The sequence below is a fragment of the Pteronotus mesoamericanus genome, unplaced genomic scaffold (assembly GCF_021234165.1).
Source record: "Pteronotus mesoamericanus isolate MK-2021 breed Mesoamerican mustached bat unplaced genomic scaffold, CSHL_Meso_final scaffold_167, whole genome shotgun sequence".
Classification (NCBI taxonomy): domain Eukaryota; kingdom Metazoa; phylum Chordata; class Mammalia; order Chiroptera; family Mormoopidae; genus Pteronotus; species Pteronotus mesoamericanus.
The window spans coordinates 16,182,206-16,204,599 of record NW_026555308.1 but is presented as its reverse complement, the minus strand read 5'-3'; the positions used below and the strand labels follow the sequence as shown (position 1 = coordinate 16,204,599).

The 22,394-nt window shown below is 42.3% G+C and overlaps 1 protein-coding gene across 2 annotated transcripts in view; it reads right to left on the bottom strand.

Moving 5' to 3' along the window:
- Positions 1 to 20,851, bottom strand: part of CALN1 (calneuron 1) — a 434,233-nt gene extending 413,382 nt beyond the window's left edge. Inside the window, exon 1 of one of the 2 annotated variants that reach the window (XM_054589689.1) lies at positions 20,774 to 20,851. The gene's annotated coding sequence lies outside the window, so the exon portion shown is untranslated. Of the gene's footprint in view, positions 1 to 20,646; positions 20,721 to 20,773 lie in introns of those variants that run through there. The other variant, XM_054589690.1, reaches the window with a different exon arrangement.
- Positions 20,852 to 22,394: the final 1,543 nt, after the last annotated feature.

The following is a 22,394-nucleotide window of genomic DNA, read 5'->3' as shown; positions in this document are numbered from 1 at the left end:
ACCTAAAGTAGCTTAGAAGAAGACCCTTCCTTAGTCAAGTCTCCAGATGAGACTTCAGCTTTCTGAGACCCTGAGAATCCATTGATGCCCGCCACACTTTTGACCTACGGAAACTGAGACAATAAATAAGTGCTTTAAGTCACAGAATTTGTAGTAATTTGTTATGCAACAATAAAGTAATACAACAACCAAGTTATCTGTAAATAGAGAATATATTATGTTTTCTTTTCCAATCTGGATACCTTTATTTATTTTTCATATCTTATTGCACTGGCTAGAACCTCCAGTACAATGTTGAGCAAAAATGAATGAAATAATACCATTTTTCCCCTAATCTTAGGAGGTAAAGCATTTCATTTTTTACAACTAAGATGATGCTAACTATAAGTTTTTTGTAGATGCTCTTTATCAGGTTGAAAAAGTTTCCTTCTATTCCTAGTTAGCTAAGAGTCTTCTTTTTTATTTTATTATTTTTTAAATTTTTTGGTCCTCATACAAGGACATTTTTTTCATTGTTTTTTAGAGAGAGAAAGAGGAAGGGAGAGACAGAAACATTTATGCACGATAGAAGCATCAATTGGTTGTCCCCATATGTACCCGGACTGGGGGTTGTGCATGCCTGAACTGAGAATTGGACACTCAATCTAGGCATGTACCCTGACAGGGATGTGAACCCACAACCTTTCAGTTATGGGACAGTGCTCCAATCAACTGAGCCATACCAGCCAGGGCTAAGAGTCTTCTTTTTTAAAATCACAAATAAATACTGGCTTTATCAAATAATTTTTCTGTATCGTTTGAGGTGATTGTATGATTTTTCTCTTTTGTTCTGTTATTATACATTGATTTTAGAATATTAAACTAATTTTGCATTTCTGAGATAAGTCACCATTTGGTCATGGTATGTTGTCCTTCTTATGTAGTTTTGAATTTGACTTGTCAAAATTTTATAAAGAATTTTTTCATGGCCCTGACTGGTGTGGTTCAGTGGGTTGGGTATTATACCACAAACCAAAAGGTTGCCAGATTAAATTTCCAGTCAGGGCACATGCCTGGGGTGCAGTCCATGTTCCCATCTGGAAACGTACGATAGGTGACCAATCAGTCTTTCTCTTGCACATCGATGTCTCTTCCTTTCTTTCTCCCTGTCTTCTCCTCTAAAAAATAACTAAATAAGATCATTTTAAAAAAGAATTTTTGCATCCATGTTTATGAAGGATAATGTTCTGTTGTTTTCTATATTTTTGTCTGCTTTTTAAAACCAAGATAATGCTGGCTGAGTTGGTAAATGTGCTCTGCTTTACAATTTTTTGTAGGAATTTATAAAGAATTGACATTATTTCTTTAGTAGAATTTGTTTAGTAGAATTCACCAGTGAAGTCATCCAGCTCTGGAGTTTTCTTTGTGAGAAGATTTTTAAACTACAAATTTATTTTTAACTGAAATAGGAATGTTCAGGATCTGTATTTCTCTTGGAGGGGACTTTGGTGATTTTTGTCTTTTAAAGAATTCATTCATTTTATCTATTTTCAAATTTATTGACATGAAGTTATTCACAATGTTCTATTACTGTTCTTTTAATCTATAGAATCTGTTAGTGATGTTACCCTTCTCATTTCTTATATTGGTAATTTGCGACTTCAAAATATCTTTATGGATAAATCTAGATAGATCAATTTTATTGATCTCAAAGAATCAGATTTTGGTTTTATTAATTTCATCTATTGTTTTTCTGTTTTATTAATTTTGTTCTGATCTTTATTATTTCTTTCCTTACTTTGGTATATTCTCTCTTCTTTTTTTAGTTTCTTAAAGAATAAACTTGTTTGAGACTTTTTTTTTCTTATATGGGTACTTAGCGCTATAAATTTTCCTTTAAGTACTCCTTTAGCTACATCTCACAAATTTTGATATGATATATTTATATTTTAATTCAGTTCAACATAGTTTCCTGTTTATCTTTTCAGTTTTTTGACTCATAGGTTATGTAAGTAGAAGTACACATTTTATTTCCGCATTATTTGGGGGCTTTTCCAAATATCTGCCTGCTCTGGATTTCTAACTTAATTTTATTGTGATCCATGAACACACCTTGTATGATTTGAATTCTTTTAAAATTATTTATTTACTTATATGCCATAAACGGTCTATCTTGGTAAATGTTCCATATTTACATAAAAAGAGTGTGTGTTTTTCTGTTGTTGGATGGAATATTCTATAAATTCTAATTATGTCATGTCAAATAATAGCATTATACAAGTTAAGTTTGTGATAGTGTTAAAATATCCAACTATTATTGCAGATGTGACTATTTCTCTTTGGTACTCTCTCAGTTTTTTGCATTTTGCAGTTCTCAAGGCCTGAGCTCCTCCTCCCTGAACTGAGGCCTCTAAGCTTTTCAGGCAGTAAGTTGTGACAAACACAGGGCTCACTTTATTTGTTTCCTGTTTCTCAGGTTTCACTATCCTCCAATGTATTATTGTAAAACCTTGAAAACCATTGTTTCATGTGCCTTTTCAATTTGTTATTGCTTCAGGTGGGAGAGTAAATTTATGTTATTCCTTCTTGACCAGAAGCAAAAATCTCTTGAAACACCATTTTTAAATTAAAAATGTTCACTTTTTTATTTGAACAGCACAAGTAATTCCAGAATATGTTGAACAGGATTTGATAGACACCTATTATCTATTTCTGACTCCAGGGGAAGCCAGCTCTAGACTTTACAGTATCTCAAGAAGCCAGTAATTTGGACTCTCTTCCAAATTATTTTCTTTCAATATTGGTCAATGTTTAGTGAAGATTTGGTAATTTACACTTTTGCTTTACCTCTGTAATTTCAAAATAAGGAGTTTCTTACAGGCACTCAGTGGGACAAAGCATGACCTTTTCCTTTTGAATTACTACTAATGTGTGTTTTGCTATCCCACAGAATTGGCTAGAATTTGATACCTGTCTGAAAAATACAGAAATGATTTACTTGAATTTGATTTTGAAGTCTTGTCACAAATTCAGATTTCCTACTTTTTAGCCTGTGGTATGATCTATCTATGAGCTCCTTTGTATGTGCCCATCTTCTCTTGTTGTTGGATCGGGGCCAGGTGTCTTGTTCATGCCAGCTGACTAGTTCTGACCAGTGATCTGAAATGACCAATACCACATCCATTAAAATCTGGTGTGTCTCTCCTCTCCCCCCTCCCCTGCAACATGACCCTTGAAGGTACTGTGCTCCCCATGGAACAGCTAAAAGATGGGAAAGCATGTCTCCATCTGTGTCAGACTTCATGGCAGTGACACATATACTTCATTTATTAAGCCAATAAGATTTTAGGTTAGTATGTCAAGACCCATCCTAATGAAAATAGTTCATTCTTATTTTCTCCGATAAGACAGTTTTTAAAGGACATATTAAAGGGTTTAACCTTTAGATGAAATACGTTCAATTAATGACAATACTAGCTGACAGTTGTGGGGTACATACCACATACCAGACACTGGGCTAAATGCTCTCTCTGAATTATTTCACTTAATGCAAAAATTATGCCAGAAAAATGACTCAACTCCCTGTAAATAGCACTACACCATTCAATATGTTGTTTCAGAATTCTGACTAAGAATATCAACTCTAGGTAACTATCAGTTTTTCCCTAGTCATGATGTTGGTGATATAGACCAAGTTCCACCTTGCACTTTGCAACTTCTGCAAACACATTTACAAAGGTATCCAACAAAGATAGGACACTACCAATGAGGAGTTTTCTTCACACTCCTTGAAGGCACTCTTGTAGTAGAATCAGTACTTTACCAGTTACATAGGAAAATCCAGGTTAACTGCTATCAAATTCTCATTCGTTTCAATAATGTTTTAGCCCTCCATAGAAAGATGGATATAATTTTAGTTCTTTATCTATGTATCTATAACTGTATCTCTCTATCTTTATTACAATGCTTTTTATATTTCAATAACAAATATCATATCACATTTAAAATACTTTTCAATAAAAATTTACTTTTTCTTCTACAGTGTATACCAGAAGCCTTAGTTGGTTTGTTGCATAGAGATCGACAGACATAGTTATACATATGTAGATGTAGAATTATAATTCTATTACCTATCTATCTAAACCCTGAGCAGCGGTCCTGCTAGTGTGTGCCTTAATATGACTCTGATTCTAGGACATAGAGGCTTCTGGGACCTGAAAACTAGGTATCCACCTTTCAATTGCATAAGAATATTTTCTAAGCCTGTCAACATCATGTGCAACTCTCTTCCTCCATAATTCTTCTCTTCTTTCTGCTTTAATTCACTACAAGTCTTACTGTGCAAGAAACCAAGTATGCCTCCTGGCATATGCTATAGAAGAATAATTATTGTCAATAGGGTATTTGTTATTGAAACATAATATCTGAAAAGGATTGTAGATAGGCAGTTGGCAGCAGTACATGTTGTTTTTATTAATTTTAGGAATTCTCCAACTGAGTCAGGAAATCCAACAGTCAGAATAAGAAAAGATTCCACACCAGTCCCACAACCCCAGGCCAAATGAGTACCAGTCGAACTCCACGAGTTGGTAAATGCCAACCTTCAATAAGAATGAAAAAGCCAAATGTAGAGCCTATCATATGATGTTGCAACAGGTAAGAAGGAAAACGTTGTCTTATAATCTCAAGGAAAGCTATTTTTGAATATGGCATCTTCAGAAACAGAAATAAATTTTAGAAACTGTGTACTTGGAGTCATCATAAAAGATACAGGGAGGCACAGACTTTGCGGTACTGAGGCAGGGAGAGAACAAACTAAGATGAAGGCAGAGATAGAGATGGAGAAATGAGGAGGAAGGAAAGAAACACTGGGCAGCAGAGTAAAAAGGTACATCACAGACAACAAAGAGTGGATGTTTATTGAAAAATAAACCAAAGCTTTGTTATGGGATAAAAATTAGAAGAGGTATCCCAGACTGCAGACAGACAGGACAAAGATATAAAAAAACATGTTGAAAGAAAAATGTGTTAGGTATTTTAGGATATAGAAATGGAGGCCCAACCTAAGAATTATAGGTATTCCCAAGAAATAAACCCAAATAGAAAAGAAGTGGTAATAAAAAATATAATCAAGGAAACTTTTTTCTGAACTGATTAAAGAGTAGTATGAAGATCACATTGGATCACACCTTCCTGGCAAAATTAATAAGAAGAGACCCACATCATGATACATGCTGATAAAACTTTTCAGATTCAAGGATGAGGGGGGAAAGCATTGGCTTGTACAGGCAAAAGAAAAAAGAAAAAAAAATCCAAAACAAACAAAGAAAAACCAAGTCTTGTCCTGGCCAGTGTGGCTTGGTTGAAGCATTGTCCTGTAAACTGAAAGATCGTGGATTTGATTCCCAGTCAGGGCACATGCCTGGGTTGAGTCCAGTCCCCAGTCTGTGTAACAGGCAACCAATGTTTACTTCTCTCTCTCCCTCCCTCCCTTCCCCTCTCTCTAAAATTAATAAGCATGTCCTCAGGTGAGGGTTTTTTAAAAAATGAAAAACAAGTAAAAAAATGAGAGGCACTCAGGTGAATCAAAACTGTAGGTGTTGGTGATAAGACTTTCAGCCGATTCAATCCATGGGCAGTGCCCTGCTGTGTCCCGGCACTGGCCACATCTGTGAGGGTCAGTAATGGGGACTTTCCTCTCAGGCAAAGGAAGCATCACCTTGATGAGGACCGGAGAAAAATGGCGGCCACTGGGTGAGAGCCTCTTGAACCCGTGTACACAAACACGTGAGAAATAATGATGTAGACTTGGGGAAGCTTTAGTTTCCAAAGAATGAGTGACAGACAGTCAGAAAAATGCTGCTTGGTGACTGTTATCCTAATTGCATTTTAAACTCAAGTCTACTTTGGGTTAGAATGTGAGCCCTGAAGAACAGGACCTATGTGATACTGTCTTCATTTTTGTCTCTAGCAGCTGGCAAAGAAGGCCCTTGTATAACTGCAAATACACGACTCCATTCACACCTTCCAGGAGTTTTTCTGGGAAGGGGTAGGAGTGCATCTTCATACTGAAGAGGATAAAAGCTCTGTCTGAAAATTGCTTCCTCCTCAGCCAATAGAAAAAGTGATGATTTCACAGCTTATATCCAATCCACAGTGATTGGATGGGGATGTCAAAGCATGGGGATGTAGAGCAGTTGGCCCTGCTGTCACATTATGGTCACAACAATCTACATTTAATGTGTACAATTACACCTCTGAGTATGACCTAGAAAAAAGAGGCAAAATGCTTTCTCCACTATTGACAGAAGACATCTTGCAGATTATTCTGCCTTTAATAAAATAGGTTTTTCTCCTTTTCTGTGGACTTATACAGAGCTATCTCTGGGAACATTCTTTGTCCTTGGGAGGTGAGTGTTTGCAAACATGCGCATGCCTGCATATTTTCTACAAGATCTAGTCCTAGGAGACCACAAGACCACAGGGAGAGCGAAAAGTATACGTTGATTTCAACAAAAGGTGCTGGAACAATTGGACATCCATATGCAGAAAAAGTAACCTAGACGCAGAACCTACAGCTAGGGGCAGGGGAGGACACACAAAAAAGTGATATTTATTTATTAAAAATTGTGTATTGATTCTTACATGTTTAAACTTCAGTCACCTTCAACGTACTGCAATTCACCTGTCAAGATTTTTTTCCACTGCTCAAAACAGCTTTTTATCTTGTTGATTTTGACACCTTTTAGTGTTTCTGCCATTTTTTTGTTTCACCTCTTCTACATCGGCAAAACATCCCCCTTTGAGGACTTTTTTAATCCAGGGAAACAAAAAAAAGTTGCTCAGGGCCAGATCAGGTGAATAGGGAGGGTAGAGCACAGGGGTCATGTTGTTTTTGGTCAAAAACTGCTGAACACTCAGTATGGTGTGGGCAGGTGCTCTCACAAATCATCCATCGTGAAATGGGCAAAGGTGTTGAAAGACTTCTCAAAAAATTCACTGAAGCCGAACGCAGCCTCTCACAATAACGCCACCTAGAACACTGATGCAGGTGGGTTCCTAAACATCCACCTAGCAGGGGAAGCATGTACTACAAGAAAATAGTTCTCCATACTCCAGAAGATAATTCCGGGTTTTGGGGGTTCCCCCTTATATACCTTTCATAAAAATTCGTTCAAAATGGATCATAGACCTAAATGTAAAATGCAAAACTATAAAATTTTTAGAATAAAGTATAGGAGAACATCTAGATTATCTTGTGTTTAGTAATGAGCTTTTAGGTGAAACACCAAAAGTATGATCTGTGGGGAAAAAATGGTGAGTTGGACTTTAATAAGGTTAAAATCTGCTCTGCAAAAGACACTCTTAAGAAAATAAAAAGACAAACCACAAATAGGGAGAAAATATTTGAAAAACATGTATCTGTTAAAGGACTCATAGCCAAATTATACAAAAAATATCATTAAGCTCAACAATAAGAAAACAAACAACTTAATGCAAAAAATGGGAAACAGATTTTAGTAGTCACCTCACCAAAGAAAACATACAGATGGCAAACAAACATGAAACAATGCTCCACATCATGTGTCATAAGGAAACGCAAATTTAAAACAATAAGATACAACTACATACCTATTAGTGTGACTAAAATCCAAAAATGAAAAGATATTACCAGTGGCTAGCGTAAATGTAAAGCAAGAAGAACTTTCTTGCTTGCTGATGGGAATGCAAAAATGGTACATCCACCTTGGAAAATAGTTTGGAAGTTTCTTACAAAGCTAAACATAGTCTTATCATTCTATCCAGCAAACACACTCCTAAGTTTTTACCCAACTAATTTGAAAACTTATGTCCACACAAAAATCTGCATGCAGATTTATAACATAATATTTATTTATAAATCTATTCAAACATATAGAGATTTATACATTTACAGCAGCTCTGTTTATAACCACCGAAAATTGGATGGAACTAAGGTGTCCTCTGGTAGGTGAATAGGTAAACTGTGGTGCATCTATAAAATGGAATATTATTCAGTAATAAAAATGAGGTATCAAAATACAAAAGACATGGATGACCTTTAAATGAATATATGTAAATGAAAGGAGTCAGTCTGAAAAACTATATACTGTGTGGTTCCAATTAAATGACATTATGGAGAAGTCAAAATTATAGAGACATAAAAAGATCAGTGGTTCCTGGCATTTAGGGGTAAAGGAGGAAGGCTGAATAGGTAAAGCACAGGGTATACTTTAGGGCAGAGAAACTATTCCACGTGATACTGTAATTGTGGCTACAAGAAAATAAGCATTGGCAAAAATCCACAGAACTTCAGCCCTGAGTGAACCTTAATGTATGCAAATTTTTAAAATCCTTGAGCAGGTCAATGGAATCCCAGGATGAAACACGGAATGTGACAAATGAACCTGTCTCACAATGTATGAAATGATCTCACAGGAGGGAGCAGCGAGTGAAGTGCTGACATGAGTTACTTCGGAAATGAGTAGAGTCTGTAAAATGAAGGGCAAAAGTGCTACACATAAGCATTTTAGTTGGTAAAGTTGTTTCCTGCAGTTGTTGTATTGTGTTAGCAATTCTGATAGCACTATGCATCCCTATTGCAATTAGACGAGTGCAGTTGACCCTAGAACGACACGGTTTGCACTGCCCGGGTCCACTTATATGTGAATTTTCTTTGATAAACATTGTACGTGTACTTTCTCTTCCTTATGATTTTCGTGATAACATTTTCTTTTCTCTAGCTTAGTACTATGAGAATACAGTATATAATACCTATAACATACAAAATGTATGTTATTTGACTGTTTACATTATCAGTAAGGCTTCCGGTCAACAGTTGACTGTTAGCAGTTAAGTTCCAGGAGAATGAAAAGTTATACATGAATTTTCAACTGCATGGGGGTCGGTGCCCCTAACACCTGCCATGGTCAAGGGCCAACTGTAAAAGGATGGTGGATAGTGAGAGCCAGGTTTCTCACTGTTAGAGTGGGAGTTTACAAGTAAGTAAGGGGAAGATGCTAGAATGATCCATGTAGTAATGGATTAGAGTTGGAGACATCAATATAAACCCATATTTCCCTTTATTTGAATACAGATAGTTACTTACAAAAATATGTATAGATGTATGCCTATACATAGGTTGATACACACGTGTACATTTCCTTGTTCTATGAGCTGAGAGGGCCTAAAAGCAATAATACCACGGTAGCAACAAACATACCTAGTGCTCAGATCTTGGTCCCTCATACCATTTCCTAATAAAGGGAATCAGGCCAGGGAACTGGGGGAGGAAATACACAAGATGAGCCTGGAACACGTTCTAGCTCCAGAACGTAAGGAGCCAAGCGGTCCCAATGACCAAGGCAGCGGCCATTAGAACATCAAAGCAAATAAAGTTGCACTGGCTTATGACCCAAAATATAAAATCAATATTCTTGAGTCCGTATGTTAAATAAATAAGTCCATATGTATGGTGAGCCCATATGATTAAATAAATACATAGGGAAGAGGAAACAAAATCTCCTGTACAGAAGCATTCCAAATAGTGTATGTAGATACTCTGCCCTCATGGAGGCGGAGCTTAACTCCTCCTCTCTTCGGTGTCTGTGCAGAGGGACTTCCCTCAAGGAGGACAGCACAGAAAGGGGGAAATCAGTGACTTTACAGTGGGAGAGGCTGACAAACATTACCTCGGGTAGAGCAACATCACCAGTGATGTGATGCGATGAAAATGGCGCTTTATGTTGGTGGGATTCATCGTCCAAACTCATAATCCCGGTCTAACCATGAGACAAATCTCAGTTGAAAGCGTTCTGCAAAATACCTGACAAGTACTCCTCAAAACATCAAGGTCATCAAAAAAAAAGGCAAGTCTGAGAAACTGTCACCGCCAAGAGGAGCCTAAAGAGATGTCACTACTAAATGTAATGTCATATTCTGGATGAGATCCTGGAAGAGAAAAAAAGAATTAGATAAAACCTAAGGAAATATGAATAAATTACGGACCTTAGCTAACAATAGTGTATCTGTATCGGCTCATTAATTGTAACACTTGCATCCTGTTCCCGTGCAATGCTAACAGAAAACTGAGTGTTAGGTATGTGAGAATTCTGTACTACCATCTTCTCAAAGTTTTTGTAAATCTAAAAATGTTCCCCCCGAAATGAAGTTCATTTTAAAGGCTATTCAGTCTCTCATACTGTCTCCCAGGCCGGTGTGTCTTGTCACACAGTCACAGGTGTCCTGGTGGCCTCCAAACCTGAAGCTTAGAACTGGAGGCTCGGGCCTTCTTCTATCGTGGGCAATGCTTTCAGGCGCCTTCGTACCCACCCTGACTATCTGGTTCCTCTCAGCTCTGTTTGGCAGCACTTCCCTGGGTCTCTGCTTTGCTCTTCATCCAGGCCTGGCCAGGGAAGAGAGCGTCCATCCTTTCTTCTAGGGACATCTTGCTGTGCCCACACAGCTGACTAGCAAGCTCTTCATTCAGCATCTACCCCCACAGCGAGACTCAGGGGAGCACCTTTTTCCACTCTCCATACATTTAACTAGACCAGAGGCAGCATCCTGGGATGGGTGTCCTATCTGGGGCTCCCAAAGACCCCATGGAGGGGGGCGGGGAGAGAGAGAGAGAGAGAGGAGCAGAGCACCCTTCCAACTCTCCTACCTCCTTATCACTTGTCCTCCTTCCCCCTCTAACCCCTCACCAGAGAATGGAGAGACGTTTCCTTTACTTCTCCTACATTATATGCTCATTCTTCCTGGCTCCAGCCTCACCATTAAACATGTAAGGTGGGCTGAGGGAACTTCTTTACACCGGGAAAAGAATTCAGAGGTCTGAACTTTTAGCCCTGCAAGTGTTCTCTGCCTAGGAGTGTCGGCTTTGAAGCCTCCTGTCTCCCTAAGAAGTCAAGTACCTGCTGTTCTGATCTGGGGAAGGAAATCAGTGACTTGAGCTTAGCCTTAATATTAACGTGCACCAGTGTGATACTTGCCAGAATATCATTCCTGTTATGTCCTGGCAGGGTGGATTGAGTTCTACGGATTGTCCCTGTGGGAGAGGAAGTCAGAGGGAGATGAAGTAGGGGATCCAATTTCCTAAAGAGCCATGGAGTTTTCCCTGGAGAGGCTGAAGACAGGAGCACTGACTTGAGAAATGAGAGGGCAGGGCTGCCACTGAGGCTGGAAACACAGCTAAAGAACACCCCAGCCAGGGTCCTGAGGGACGTCCGGGACCTATGGGATTCAAGGGGTCCATGAATTTGGATGGAAAAGAATATACCTTTATTTTTGTAAACCTCTAAATGCAAGCTAGCATGTTTTTTCAATTACGAATGCAAGCCACAAGGCACAACGGAATCAGCAGCACTGTGATTTTGCCACTAATCTATTTCTATCAGGTTACGGTTGTCGCACATTATTTCACAACATTGTTTACTCTGACCACTGCAGTACTTCAAAACTATGATCGTTATTACACCCACCACTACATCTGATTATTTAACACATCAACAAAGACGCACATGTGTTATTATATGACATCTTTGTTTTTATTTAATATTTTGATACTATATTCAAATTGATTTCCTTTGTGGTCACCTTAATTACTATATTTCATGCATTTAAAAACATAATTCATTAGCTTCACCAGATTGGCAAAAGAATCCATGCATGAAAAGACCCCTTCAAAATATTTTTATTTTTCTGACTCTAAAAAGATTTTCTTGTATATTGTCATTTTTTCCTACATTGCGATTTCCCGGTTATTCCCAAGCCTTCAGTAGAATCTGTGATTTATATACATCTACCGTATGTTAGTGGTGTCGTGGGGAATTGAGAGAGAGTACAGCAAAGGAAACTGAGCTTTTTCTCCAGCAGCTCCTCCCAGAGACTGGTGCTACATATTCATATGCTACTTGCATATGCTACATGTTGAGGGAAGAAGGGCCCCAGTATCCCAGGCGTGGCCCTGAAGTGAAGCTGCACGGGGCTGAGATGGTGCTGGGCCCACGGATGGGGGCAGGTAACCAGGCGGCAGGGTGGATTGACATGTACAAATCTAAAGCCCAGCTGTCTCCCCAAATATAATACGAGAAGATGACCCTGTGGCCAACATTTGTATAACAGTGGCACAACGGAACCAGTGACTGTTTTCCCTTAAATAAGTCCCATCAAAAATGTGTGTTACCAGGGCTCAATTAATTATATTCTCTAAGCACCCCCCAGGGTTGTGGAGTGTACCACTTGCATAAGGATATGCCATGACCTGGCCACTCTCTCTCCGGGAATGTGCTTTGTTACCACCTTTCCTGAAAGCCTGTCCTGTTTACTGTCTTAGCCCATGTGTTTAAAGTTCTTACATGTGCCAGGATGAGTTTTTCCTCCCTGTCCTTCCTCCTTCTGGTTAGGATAACTGGGGAAGACAAACACTTTTCTAACATAATAATGTTCCAAGCTATGCAAGGGATTCTCAGATCATTGGAAGGTCCCTTATCTTGACACCTCCAGCATCCTGTTCTCCCACGCCACCCAACAGGAAACCAGAAGGTGCTGAAGGAGGCTCATCATCTGGAGCAGGTTGCAAAGGATCCAGGATCCATGAAGGAAAAGTACAGTTTTACTGCTCTTGGAAGGTTCATCCCTAGATGCTCATCTTACGTCCCAGTCACCACACTATGGGAAGCACAAGCCACATGGAGATGTCATAGGTAGATGCTCCCAGCTGAGCTGACCCTTCAGCTGCCATGGCCCAGGTACCAAGCATATGAGTGACCACATGATTTCAGCCCCCAGCCTTCTGAGTCTTTCCATCGGAGGCATTAGACTTCCTGGGGCAGATAAGCCCATCTGCACTGAATTCCTGACCCAGGGATTCCCTGAGCATAAGAGGTTTGCTGGTTTATGCCATTGACTTTGGGGTGGTTTGTTACAAAGCAACAGTGGCTGGACTAAGAGACAGCAGGTTCAGGAGGAGGAGGCTCCTGCAATGACCACATGCGTGGACCGTGGACAGAGCTGGGCCTGGCTCCAGGGGGAGAGACTGGGGGAGGGGGTCCCTGGTGGAACAGGCCTGAGGGGCCTCTGATTCCCTCCAGGTGCTTTTGGTCTCTGCGATGAGCAGGACCAACTTGAACTTGAGATGAAGTGCTGCCTTCTGCTAACAGCAGGTCTATTAGGGTGTGAACTCTACTGTCTCTCCCTTACCCTTGCCTCACTTTCTCAACAGGAGCAAAATGCCACAATTAAAATTTGATACAAACACCAGAAATGTACTAGATGACTGTGGCCTGTCCCAGTGATGCTAAATTTTTCCATCGAAGGGCTTCTGATGACAGAGAATTATGCGGTCATAGTGCAAAACAATCCCCTGCAAGTGAGACACCGCTTTTGAAGTCTAACATTTTATCTTAAAAACTAGTACTCTGCAAAATAACATACCAACCTTTGTTTTAATGTTAAATTGTCATAGATTATCTGGCATGGGATGAAATGGACATTGCATGAACATGTCCCTTGTTTGTCCTTTGATGCTGGATGTGCTCTGGCCCCTCCGTATCCCCCAGGCAAATGCTGGAAGGACAGACATGTGGAGTCCTGATGCCCAAAGCTCATCCAAAGACACCAGGTTCGTAGGGGCCAATTGGGTTACTGACCAGGAAGCATTTTTAGAGAAATACTTATTCATATTATTGTTAATCATTGATTTGTGGTGTGTTGCATTAGAAGAATCATGCAGGAAATAACTGGGTCCTGCATGAAAAGGGGATTTCCAAGAAATTGGGTCAGAGTCACTCCAGGAGGGTGAAGGAGTGATAAAAATTTCTGAGCTGAGTGTACTTGTCATATTTTCTGTGGAGTCTATAATTTACACGTTGGTCGGCATACACCATTTTCTCCTTCGTGAAGATTGTGTTCCTGATCCTACGCCCCCTCACTTTCCTGAGGGACATGACTCCATTACTGATCACCTTCAAGCTCTTCTCCTCTGTGGCCTCCTTCTCCTCCGTGCCAGCGTCCCCTGTCCTCAGAAGCCCTACCTTAGGTAATAATTCGGGAGCAATTTGGCAAATCTAGCAAAATGTTTAAATACTATACACTTTCTGACCCAGAAATTTCACTTCTAGAAAGTTTATATTTAGGGATACTTCCACAAGTTCACAGGGATAAATATGCAAGGATGCTCATCACAGCCCTGCTTGTGAGAGCAAACAGAGCAACCTAAACAACCGCATTTTAAATAAGTCACAGCACAATAGAAAAGGATGCCGGTAATAAATTTTTGAGTGAAAAAACCTTGCAGAACAATGTGACCACATTAATAAAAACAAACAATGCATATTTGGATGGATATATGCGCATTCTACTATATTGCATAACTTCATGGAGCACTGCTCGCATCATATTCTTGTTTTATAAATAAATAATGGACCCTGGAGCTGTTGTGTGTTGCGTGATCCTTTAATATGCTCCTAGGTATGCCCTGTGCATGAATTTATCCTAGCACATAAACTCTGTGGTGAGTACTAATCCATCTTTTCCATGGGCCTATGCACTGCATGAGGAAGGTATTATTCCTTCCTTTATCCCCAAGACCCAGCACAGATCCTGGCACACAAACTAATGGTGTTTGAATGAACACCAGTGTAACCATTCACAGGGCCCAGAGGAAGTCAGTTATGTATCATTTGCATTGATCTGAGAACTAGGTATGTCCCAGAAAGACAAAATAAGTACTTACTGTGTGGTTTCTAGGCTTCACACACACACACACACACACACACACACACACACATACACTTGCTCACTCTTGCTCACACTCAGTGTTCCTGGCTCAAACTGTGTTGGAAACGCTGAGTTAGAAGAAAATAGGCCATTTTCTTTGTTGTCAGGCATCTCTAAGATTTTAATGTGCATTCCAAGATGTAGATCTAGTATAGAGCATCATCAGAATTTTACTGACCATGAAGCACTTTTAGAGGATATTTGTTTACATTGATGTTCTGAGGATCATCAACTTGTAACATGTTGCATTAGAGGAATTACAAAGGAAGTAAATAGGTCCTGGTTGAAAGGAAGATTTCCAAGCATTGGGTCAGAAAATCTCCAGAAGAGTGATTAAAATTTTCTTAGCTAAAAGCACTCGAAATTTCAACTGGATGTTTGGAACTGATAAGAAAAGAGAAAGGAAGAAGACCTGGCCAATGTGACAAGCGAACAAAGCACATTTGTTGGTGTGGCATCGTGGCAGCAGAGACACTCCTCACCAGGCCACCTGAGGACTGGGCAGGGCTGTCAGTGAAGGTCCCAATGAGAAGGGAATTGGTGGCAGCAGATTTCCAGGTCCTGTTTGAAAAAGCTTCTGACTTAGTAGGCACAGCCTGCAACCACATAAAAGATTTTATAAGCTCAGTCAATACATTCCGACAATGAGCTAAATTTTGAATTGGCCCATCCCTTTGGCATTGCTCTGTCTGCTCTAACACCGCCCCTGTGCCAACCAGGATGTGAGCAGTGCGCTGAGGGCAGCAAAGGCCAGATCACAGAGAGTGAGGGGTGAAATGTAAATGAAAGGGGAGGAAATAAAACTGGTGTAGGCAATTTCTTTCAAAAATTTTGAAGAAAATTTTATATCTGCTTTTTTAAAAACAGGGTGACGTTAGAACAAATATTTGTGCTTAGGGGAAGAAGCAAGGAGTTGAAGAAGAATAGAGGAAAAAGGTCCCATAGAGAGGGAACAGGCATCCAGGCACATATGGCAGATGGTCCTTGGACTGGTAGAGGGCCCAGTCCCCCACAGTGATGGCCAGGGAGAGGTCAAGAGGGACATGAATGAAGAGAAGGTGACAGAGATGGTGGGCAGGACGTTGAAGAATTTTCTTCCTGGGACCCTTGTCTTTTATGTGAATGAGGAACTGCCATCATCTTTAGAAGAATGGATGGGGTCGAAATAGTCATGGTAGAGAATGGAGAGGAGACCTGACCACTAAAAGAACTGCTGAGCCACATTGAAGGCCTTTTGGAGTTGAAGGCTGAGCCTGTAGGGCCAACTATCCATGTCTCATATTTGTATAGGATTTTTTCTCAATATGCTACTCATCCTAAAGTAGGACTAGCAATGGTAAACAGCTGTAGAGGTTGTCAAGGAGAGGAGTATTGCAGTGTGAGGTCTCAGAGGTGGGGTATTCTAGAGAGTAACAAGAGCAAGGTGGAGGCCATGGGAAAGAAAGTTAAGAAGAAAGTCACAGAGTTGAGGCAATGTGAGGTGAAAACGCTGCCTGGTCATCCGCATGGTCATCTCAGCTTTCCCATATGACATCAAGACTTGGAGCAGATATAAGACTGAACAGGCTGCTGAAGTACTCAAGGAGTGTGGGATTGATCAGTAGGAAAGCAGATGACAGCAAGGAGAGTTCAGAGGCAGGAAGGAATCAATCTATGAGGGTCGACCTATAGTTTCTTCGAGTGAAACATCTTGCAGTTCCTCTCTGGAGTCCTGGAGAACCTCCTCATTGTCTGTCTGTCTGTCTCTCTTCCCTCTCCCTCACTCTTTTCCTCTCTCTCAAACACACACACACACACACACACACACACACACACACACACACACCCCTTGCTCCAACCAGAATGGGTTCTCTCTTTTTTGTTGCAAGTACTAGATTCCCCATAAGACTTATTTTAGAAATATTTTTGAGAGCAAAAAACCCCCAAAACATTGAACATCACTGATGAGGCCCAACCCATCTATTCAACACACAAAAGCACTCAAGACCACCCAGTGTGTTGATGTAGGTGCCCACGGCTGCATTCTGCTGCAATACATATAGTGTGCACTCTCCCTTAAGACATGGCCAGCCCCTAGATCTGATGCTTGTTTATGAAACATCCTCATTAAGGCTGATGAGTTGAGTCTACCGAGGTCTAGCAGAGACAGGGACTGGGGAGGGAGGGAGGGAGGGAGGAGCAGTGGCCACAGTGGGTCCATGGAATTTCCTGGATACCTGCAGGGACAGGACAGAGAGACAGGAGAAGGAGAAATGAAGATGGGAAGGCCATGGGGGCTCTGGTCAATGACTCCAGTCTAGCTGGGGAGGCCAGCTTAATAACAAGACAGTAAAGGTTGGGTTCCTTCTGCCTCTCACCGTGCTGGATCTTAAATCATGCAGGGGTTTATGGGTCTTGTTTATGTAGAGACTCTTTTTTATAAGCTATTCAGAAAAGGGGTGGGAGGAAGAAATAGGGGGAGAAATTTTTCTTTTGAATTTCTATTGCTTTCAGAGACGGCAATTTAATGAGTCATACATTCTAATTCCTTGCTTTGTCTACACGTTTTTATTTCAAAATACTAAAAAACACTTTGTTTGGAACATGAGCTATTCTTAGCTCCTATATCAATAGTGCACATCCATTTCTTCCCATATTAGAAAAGTCTTCCTTTGGATTTAGTTGGAGCAGCACCACAGTAGTAGGATTGTTTCCTTAGCTGTAGTTTATTAAGCCACCTGGGAATGCCTCTGTCCTCTGGGAACATTCTTCTCGCTGGCCTCGTGGGCCTACTGACCATCCATAAGTCAGCTCCATACTTGACCCAAAGAGCTCCAGATCTCATAGTCTGGGGAGGAGGGGGAAACCATCCTTTCAGGCCACCTGATTGAGGAGCCAGCACCCTGGCAGGCCCAAGACAAGTCAGAGCTTCACTGCTGTGTGCCTTTGCAAGACTCTTGAGGCAACGAAGGAGTAGAGGAAGAGTTCTCCATTTACAGGCCATCCACTCCAAACACATCAAGAGACAGCCTGGCCACATGTGGCAAAGACATAGGAATGGAGTCTGGGGATTCTGCAATCCTCTGGGCTGACAAGAAGGAGGAGAGCGCATGGGGAGGAAGGCTTGTTTTTCCATTCCTGCCCTCTGTGAAAGGTCTCCCTCCACACTCCACTGCAGTGTCCACGGCCAACTTTAGCTACCCCGCTGTGTGTGTTCCACCAGGGATATTTTACTTCCTTTGGTCTCGTGGGACCTTCTTTTTTAAAGACTGCAACTTAAAGCATTAGTAGCAAGCACCTTATCAGCACCTAATGGAGAGCCAACCAACTTCAAGACTGAGACACAAAACCAGGACCTCAAGAACTGGGGTGAACTAACGTCCCACCACTCTGGTCACGGCCTCTCCGCCTCGTCCATCCCCATAATTTTAGTGGGAGCAGCCATGTTCATAATCTCTGACCTTCCTCCCTGGACGCTCCTTATTTGATCAGGAGTGGGCAGCAATGAGCCTGTTCGTAGGGAATTTAAAATTGAGACCGTACCAATTCCCAGTTGAGGCTAGATTTCAAATTGGAAGCTTTTGACAGGAATAACTTCCACATACATGGTCAGAGAAACCAGAGAGGTGAGGACAGGCCGAAAGAAGCAGCTTTATTTGGTTTTCAAAATCCCTCTAGGCCCTCAGTTTAGCCACCCCTGAGGGCTTGCATTCTGTGAGACGCCTCCCCCAACCCCTGACTGAAGTCTTTCTGGCATGTTTCTCTTTTTATTTAGAAGAGCTCTACCAGACTTCTGTTACTCTCAACAAAAATGGTACCAGGAAGTGTGAAACTGATGTGGAGTGGGAAGGTGGGAAACACGGAGGAGATTCCTCCCTACTTTATAATGTTGCCTACTCTGCCGACACAAGGCACAGCCACCTGGGCAACTGCTCAGAGGGCTTGAGAGGTGAGGAGGCCCCCGATGCTCTGTAGATAGTCCCAATACCCAGCCTATGCTTTATCTGAAGGAGGTCAGCCAAGGGACTGGAAGGACAGCGAGGCCCTGTACTGTGAGAGACCCCGCTGCTGGAAACAGATGTGGGAATCTGTTCCAGGTGGGCTGTATTGCCTTCCCCTCCTATCCAATCCCCAGGGCTGAGACCATGGCAACAGGACTCCCTTTCATGGCCCCATTTCATCCCTCTCCGTTTTAGCTGCATCTGCTTGCCCACTGCACCAAGAAGTTTCAGGAATGTGTAAGTGTGTGTGCCCAAGAAAGGAGTAAGCAAAAGTGTTACGTGTGTTTATATGTGGGCATGGGTGCGAATGGGAACAAGCCAGGGGCCCTAGAGACCTTCAGCCTTAGGCCCAAAAAGAGTTAATGCCTCACGGAGAAGTTGATGGTTTGGAAAAAGGTGGTTCATTCCACACAGGATACTGCTACTTCCAGAGTCAGGTGAAATTAAATTGCCTAATTCATGCCCGTCACAGGTCTGGCCCCCAAACTCTAAATCCCAAAGTTGCAGGAACAAATGGAAAAATATTTTTTAATTTGGGAGTGTACTGAGTAAAAGGGGTCTTTCCGACTCTATCAGACTTCTTGGTCTGTTTGCTGGATGACACCTTCACGTTCACTAAGGCAGGAAATTGTCCTTTTCCTCTGTAATAGCAGCCATGTCTGTCATTTGCTTACAGCCCCCGAAGGATATGCACATCCATTTCTCATCCCCGGCCCTCACCTCTTTTCCTCAACATGCCCCCCTTCCCAGGACTGGTGCCCAGACGCGAGCACTTATCCCAGCCTGAGGACGGGCCAATCAGGAATTTTGCCCCTGAACTAGACCATGCCTCCGATTAGGGCTCCGCTCTTGGAAGGTGTGAGCTGAGATGAGGAGGCTCAGGCCAGGCTTCTCTGGTCCCTGTCCAAACTTCCAGAGCAGGACTCACTCTGAGCCTCCCCTGCATATGTCATCTCCAGCTTCGCGCCGCCCTCTTCCAGACCTTTCTTCAGAGTAGATGAGAAAGGCTCACCCTGCAGGTCAGCACACCCTGGGCCAGGGATCTCGTCAGGTTCCACCTTTGAGTTCCCAGACAATGAGCTGTAGTGGAGAAGTTTCTAGATAGACTCTTATAACATCCTATTCTGGGCCCAGCCCCCAGCTCCTGGGAGAAATTGATAAAAATCAGGAGCTAGTATCAGAAATATCTCTCTTTTCTTTTTCCCCCATAAGCCTAAACCTAAGTTCAGGGCCCCCACCATAAACACATTTGGCCATCATTAGGAGTTGGTGGCAGAGAGGGCTGGTGATCCCACTCCAACAGCCTGAAGGAGACCAGCTCAGAGCGCACCTGTTCACAGGACTCAGCACAGACCAACCCCTTAATGGCAGCATCACCCAGATCGAAATCTCCTTCTCTGTACAACCACCCAGAACGAAATTCCTCTTGAGTTTATAGAGCATTAAATGTCTCCAAGGAGAAGAAAGAGAGCAGGCTCAAAGCCAGGGAAGCCTGGGGTTCAGGAACATGAAACCCTTCCCCCTGCCCTGACCTCCTGGCCTGTAAGTGAGGAGGGGCAGGGTTTCCCAGTGGTTACGATTTGGATTTAGATCAGTTCTGGATTTAGAGATCCGCGGTAGGAATCATGGGTTTACCTTTGCCCGTGCGATCTGGATCAAGGTGATTAACGTGTGCCTCACTTTTCTCCTGTAAAAATGGCATTAATAACCCCCTTAACGGGTTATTAGGAGGATTAATTGAAATTATCTATGCAGCACCCCTGCTCCGATGCTGACACAGAGTCCAACTCTATAAACGATCATCGTGGCTGTTTTTCTAACAATGAGGATCACCCCAACGCAGTCAGTACCTGACAGAGTCAGCTCCCAAACCCATCCCCTCACGCACCCACATAATCGTTGTATCCAGCTCAGACATGTGTCCTCCCAGGACTCCTCCCAGACGTCTTGTCCATTGGTGTCCTCACCCCCCAACACTCGGCAGCAAAGGCTCCAGCCCCTGCCCCACCCCCTACCTGAGGGCAGAAAACAATCAAGTCCTGAGCAAACACTTGAGAAAGCTCGTTTCTCCTGGGGGATTGGGGGGAGAAGACTTGCCAAGTGGGGAAGTCGGGGGCCTGGCTCCTCGGCGGCTCCTCTCCCCCTCCAGGGGCTCCTCTGCCCCCTTTTTCCTCATTCTCAGGCTTCCCCTCTCCAGGTTGCTCGGGCAGCCGCATCAGGGGTCCAGGGCGATGTTTTCAGAGAGATTTGTGAGCACATCAAGGGAACGTCAGCGGTGACAATGAGACTCTGCAAGGAGTGACAGAAACTTACTGCCTGCACAGTGCTGGTTGGTTATTTACTCAAAGTCAGTTACCTAAATAATTCACACCCTCCCTTCCATGTTTAAACAGGACAATGGTTGAAACACAATCTTGGCACAAGAAATATAATTACGGTTGTGGTAGATGTTTAGTTATTAATAGGCTTCAATGTCACCAGAGGGTATTACACAATAAAACAATAATGTGCCTTTGGAGCCAACCTTAATATTTACAGGTACTTTTCCATGCACACTCCCGTGGGATTTGCTGTAGTATAAGCGAAGCGGAGCTATAGCAGTCAACGTGATTGCAACTTGCAAGAAAGCTCAGCTCCTTGCCAGCATAATTTGTTTCCTTGCCGTTGACATCGACAGTGCTCCAGAAACAAAGTTGGGGACAGAGTTAGAGATAGCTGTCTTTTGGAGATGCTTCTTGCCAAACGTCCCAAGCTTGTGATGTCACCATGATCTCAAGGCAATGTCACCCTGACTTCCTTAGACAAAGCACAGAGCATCCAGAACTAGAATCCCTTTACCAGTCTCCATTCTGGACTTGCTTCCCACATGTAGGAAGTCTCTGGGCCCCTTGGATGTCACCCTCTCTCCCCAGCATCTGGTTAACCCCTACCCGTCCTTTACGAATCTACTCAGGCTACAGCACCTCACTGAGTTAAGGCACCCCTCCTCCATGCCCGCTTCTGTTATTGAATATGATTTCTGTTCCTCTTTCTCCCCACCACTGCACTGAGCAAAGCTCCAGGCAGAGAGTAATTCAAATGCATGCTGTATCATCTGGGCCCAGGCAGGGACAGACCTTAAAATAATTGTTACTCAATTAACACTTTTTTCTAACTCACGGTTAATCAATGTTGGTTCTCTTTATTAAAGTTGAAAAAATTAATAACAAAACAAAGAATCTCAAGAGAGGTAAAGTACAGAATTTAACTGGAAGAATTTTGATGATGAAAAGGGCGAGGCTTGGTCATTGTGGATGGAGTCCTTGCCTGAGGATGCCGGCCCCGGGGGGACGGCTGCACACTGCAGTGGTCAGTGGCTTCTCCCAGCAACAAGCAGGCTTCACCCTCACTGCTCAGCCTCTGCACATCACATACTGGGAAGAAGCTCCCTGCTCAACTTCCAGCCTCTTGATTCCGACCGGAGGGACATTTGCACACCTGGGAAGTGTTCTCCTGTAGAAACCAGCCCATAGGAGATGGGACTCGGAAGATGGCTTTAGGAAGCATGAAGCCTTCCAGAGGTGTGTGTAAATGTCATTATTGTTGTGAATTATGGTTGTAAATTTGTCAGGCCCATCCCAGACAAAGGATATAAGC